The sequence below is a fragment of the Echiichthys vipera genome, assembly GCF_963691815.1.
Source record: "Echiichthys vipera genome assembly, chromosome: 7".
NCBI classification, from domain to species: Eukaryota; Metazoa; Chordata; class Actinopteri; order Perciformes; family Trachinidae; genus Echiichthys; species Echiichthys vipera.
The window spans coordinates 10,025,348-10,031,100 of record NC_139832.1 but is presented as its reverse complement, the minus strand read 5'-3'; positions in this window follow the sequence as shown (position 1 = coordinate 10,031,100).

Below are 5,753 nucleotides of genomic sequence, written 5' to 3'. Positions count from 1 at the left end.
GTTTGTGTTTGTGTGTTAGGGACACAGCCTGAAGTCGAGGTCAGAGTTGTATGTTGGTGCTATAGTAAGCAGACAGGACACACATGTCCTATCCTATGCCAACACTCATTAACACTGCGTGGCCCTTTGGACGACAGTGTTTAGCATTCTATAATGAGTTTCCCTCCGGAGCAGCAGGCTTGAATGTCACTCACAGTCAACTGCAGTTTGAGTAGGGAGATGGTGATGTGTGTGGGCGGAACAGTGGGCACTATGTTTGTGTCTGTTTTTTGATGACTGAAGACAAAGTAAACAGACACTAGACGCCTCTTATGAAAATGAGTGATGGCAAACAGAGAAGAGAAGGCAGAAACAGGATTTATATCGTGTATCATGGCAATGTATTTGGGGACGTCCTCAGTATAGACAAAATTCCAAAATAAATGCCACAGACTGTGTGTTTTTTTTGTAGGCATGGCCTTTTACACTAGACAGGGTAGGCCATTATTCAATTAGGAGCCATAGAACTCACTGGCCTTGAATATAACCCCAAATTGGATCCAATTTTACAACCCATTTATCGCACAATGAGAGGGAGTGACATTTTTATTGTATAACCTTAATATGATGAGTTTGTGCAATAAAAAAGCCCCATTTTGATATCTGTTAGTGGCTGGTGTAAACAAATGGGGGATAAAATCTGGAAAGTCCTTAAAAGTCAGTACATATACTTCCATAGACCAATTAAATAAGAGACACTGGAGTAAGTGTCTATGTTTGTAAGAAGGACTTGGATTTTGATTGTAGCATATTTCTTTTAAAGACACCATCTTTACTTCATTAAAATGAAAATTCATGTTTAGGCAGAATATAGCGAGACTGTCCTCACCCAACAATGTTTTTTTTTCTTGACAAGTGACCTCTTATGGTCATGCACATAATGATTGTTCTTTATCAAGCAGCAGGTATATAAGTATGAAGTGGCACCACAAAATGCTTTTAGGGAGGTGTGGGTGACCATGTATATAAGGTATAAAAAAAAATGTCTCCATGACACCTCTGCAACAACGAATATTTAGCAATAACCACAATCTTTACCTGAGCTTCCTCCACAGAAAATGCTTGAGAATTGTTTTTGCAACAGTCGTATGGGTTACTTCTGGAAGAGATAGAGCGCTAAACCAAATACACTCACTTTGGAAAGTGATGGTAAACAACCTATTTTGTCATATCAGGTATGTGAATTTGTTGGACATAAGGCCAAACAAGACAGGGAGGAAACCAAGGACATGACTAGACCGTGTATTGTATGGTGAATGTGCTTAATTGTTATAGCAATAGTCAGTGGAGCGTCTAATGTGGACTCCTGGATATGAATTGTCCATCTTTAGTGGTCACGGTAATATTTTGTTTGTTGTGTACTGAAGCAGCGTATCATATGATATGGTTAAGCTACGTTTGAGCCAAATAAATATGAAATGCTTTTATTCAACATTACAATCATGCTACTTTCAGCAATTGATTGTTCTGTATTACTGTGTTACTGTGTAATTAATGATATTTGTTAAACAGCCCGGCCCTTAAATATTTGATGGACATGGACAAACTGAAACACAGTACACTACTACCTGACATTTGCTTATTTCTTATCTGCTCCCATCACCACCACTTGTCTGCTCTCTCTTCAGTGGTGCATCAAGGTTCATATATCTACTGGAAACTGAAGATGAAACATAAGCACCACTGGCATTGCTCCTTACTACTTTTTCCAAATATATATATTTTTTTTAACATGAAGAGTATGTATGTCTCTATGTATGTAGTATGTCTCTGTGTCTTTTCCGTTGTAGGGTGTTACAACATTATGTATTTATTGTTCATATGAAACAATATGTATGGTGCTTCATAATATTATAATATTTGTTTTCTGTTATTTGAGCAGTTTATCTTATCTTCGTTTTAACTCAAAACACACACACACACGTGCGCGCACACAAACACATGTGCACGCACACACACACACACACACACACTCACACACACACACACACACACACACACTATTACTGATATTGAGAGATCTTTAACACGTCCTTTGGTGGTATTAATGTTAGTGTGACAAGGTATGTCATCAGATTTTCATTGTTTGTGCTGTTTTAGATGGCATTATTTGGCTGAAATTTTGTCATCACTGGCATTGGTGATGCATTGGTTGGAGCATTCGTAGTCCCCAATCTCACTCATGCGCAGGTTTGTGCGTAGCATGTTTTTTGTAAAAAACCAAGCCGTTTCACTAAAACCTTTATTTTGGGTGTTTGTTTATTTTGTCTCAGCCATTGCATGAGATGTTGGGCATTTCAAGTCTGTGATTTCTAGAAAATTGGAACTTTACAAGGACACACACAGATATATTTAAGTCCCCCAAAAAGGCCGGTGATGATGAGAACTGGTCCAGAGTGCACTTCAGTGAAGAGAGAACGTTTGACAGGAAATATTATGTTTGGCGTAGGACAGGGGAAAGACTGAACCGAAAGAAGTCAGTTAAATTTGAAGGAGGAAGTGTCATGGTTTGGGGGATGTTTTCTGCAGAAGGAGTTGGGCCTCTTGTACAGCTACATGGCAGGGTGAATGCAAATGTTTATGTGAACCTTCTTCGGCAACATGCAATACCTTCACTGCAATCAGCCTGCAATTTTCAAGTGAAATAATGCCCCCTGTTACAATGCAAAACAGGTTAAGCAGTTCCTTGGAGCTAAGAATATTGAAACAATGAAATGGCCAGCCCAGAGTCCAGATCTAAACCCCATAGATAATCTCTAGAAAATCATTGGCAACAAAGTTAGAAGAAAGAAAGCAACCCACTACATTCACTGAACGGTGGAAGACAATTCAAGAAGAATGGACCAAGATCAGATCAGAGCATGTGATTTGATGTCATTCTTTATAAAGCCTGCCTGTCAATTGTTTTTGAGCTCAATAAACACAGCTAATATTTGACCAGATATTCTCCAATTTGGCCGGGACATCGAACTCTTCCAGGACAAGTGGACTGGCACCAATTAGTTTTTTAATAGAAACCCTTGGCTTGAAGAATGAATTCAAGTGTCGTATCCCTGCTGACCTCCGAGAAAGGGCAAAACTGACAGCGAAATTCTTTATTTAACCTGTAAGTGCTTTAGAGCTCTACTTAAGAAGGAAGGATCAAAGTGAGAGTGAGATAGAAGGGCCGTTTGTTTTTACTGTGTGCGTGTTGCTGTGTATTTGATCTGATTCACTATTAATTACACGTGGTTTATATGCTATATGTGTGAGTTTGTGTAACGTATACGTGCTTGTGTCTCGGTTCAAGAGTGTGTGTCTGTATTCTCGTTAGTAAATGTGGTCAAGCGTGGATTAATTAGCAGTAATGTAATTCACACTGTCACCTCTCATTACATTCACAGTGCAGAATCCCCACCCCACTTTGTATAGCCCTTTTGCCCTGTCTCCCTCTTTTCTCTTTCTCACCTCTCTTTTCCCTCTTATGTCCCTCTTACGTCACCCCCATTTCTATCCACACACTTTCTGCAAAAATTCAAAAAGATACAACCTGCCCCTTGTTGTCTCTGCCCCTCCTAGCCTCCTAGCCATCCTTCCTTTCTCCTAATCGGGATTTCCATTTAAACTGTTACTCTCCCACCATCACTTCACCTTTTATCACATCAGCTTTTGTGTCTCTCTTCACATTTAGATTTAACCTTCCCCATGGTGGACATTCTCAATTCTCGTGTTTGTACCCCAGAGGTCAGGTCACACCAGCAAAAATAATTTATTTTCAGCAAAATTGCATTTGAATCATCTCTATCAGTGGATTCACTTGTAAAACCAAAATGTTTTTGCTTTGGTCAATTGCAAACTGTCCTAACAGTGCAATGTCCAATTAGAAAAACTATTTCTTATTAGGTGTGTTCGACAAACTGGATTTATATAACCCTCCTTTGCTGAAGAACAAACAGCTCAACAATGGTTTGGCATGGTTTTCAATCAGTTATGAGATGAAAAAATAGTACAAATAGAGAGCTGCAGTAATACAAAAATGTGTTGTAGTGCCAACATAAGAAAACAGGAATTCAAAATCAAATTGACATTTGGAACAACACAAATTACTAAAAAGTTCAGCCTTGGAATAGTATCTCATGCAGCTTACACAAAAAGACTGAGATGTTATTTCTTTGGATGAAAGATCCCCTCAATGACAGATTCCACTGAGTTACAGAACCAAGTTAGAAGTTAGCTGGCGGTTAGCAAACCAGCAAGCTGGAGGGCTATTGCTGCTGGCCGGCACCAGCATGTTTCTGGCCAACTGGCAAGTTATAATTTAGCTTGCTAGCTACAATATCTTGCCAACTTTCCCCACACAAATTCAGCCTCCAGCACCACCTATTCCAACAGGACACGCACATAAATTTTGTTTTGGAAATTTAAGTTGCCACGTAGTGACTCAGCTTTTGGCTTAGCTCTTGCCCTTTGACTGCCCCAGTCTTTCTCTCACTTGTTCTCTCTATCATTCTCACTATTTCTACAGTAGCATACAATTACTCATCCTATACACATCATCTGATAGAGCATCTGTGAGTGTGTGTGAGCGAGAAGGAGAGAGAGGGGGTGAAAGGCATGTCAAGGTTGAGTGAGGGCAATCTGTTTCTATTAGCTGTTATTCATCAGAGTAAAATTACTGGCTCATAATGGATACATAATACATGGATAATGTAATATTATATAATGAATTCATATATCAAGTGCAGAAAACAAATGGAGAGCAGAGAGTGAGATCAGATGCCAGATTGCTTCACGGATTAAATATATATGCAGCCTATGTTCAGGACCTTGGCTGCTTGCTGTCTGGTCTGATCCTATTCCCAATGCTTTGTAGTATTCGAGGGAACAGTAATTGGTCCATGTTAAGTAAAAAAAGAGTGATACATGGAGAAAAATCTCCCTTAGTGCTTGTCTCTTAATATCGTATAATGAGACATGGAGAGGATCCCCCTTACCAGCCTCATGCATTTGTTCACCTTCATTAGGACGTTAGTTGGAGAGCAGTAATAGGCCGAAGACGGGTATCAGAGGGAACAGGGATAAATAAGTAAATGAGTAAGAGAGATCTAGAGGATGGGACAAATGAGGAGTGACATGCTGTGCATCTTCTTGTCAATGTCTCGGACGATTTCAAACCAAGGGAAAGTCATTCAAATGAGAGGTGCATTCAAAAGACAAACAATAGTGTTCAAAATGTTCCGCTAGACAGATCGATGGTTCGCCAAACATCAGTCACTGCTCTTTATTGGCGCACTGTTACCGTGTGTGTTCGTCCTTTCTGATGGCTGAGGTAGGCTGAGGACATGTACGTGAGAGACACTGTAAAGGCAAGTCCAACAATAAGTCATGATTGATTTTGTCCCCTGCCACTTGGAGGAAGAGACAAACACATTCCCCACAGGGCCTAGTGAGACAGATTGTGTACCAAGAATGCCATTGTTACTGAAAAGCACATTTTCCCTGACAAGGCAACGTTATTTCTCCACCTCCTCTCCTCCTTTCTCACAATGACAAATACTCTTAGCCTGATAGATGGCATTGTTTCCAATCACACATCTCTCTCTTTGTTTCTCTTTACCCCATAACAAACACACACAAACACATATACCGTAGGCAAGAGAGAGTGTTAACAGCTAGTCCACATATCTCCCATAATGTTTATCAAAGTCAGCAGAGAAGAAATGTAAGCTCAGCTG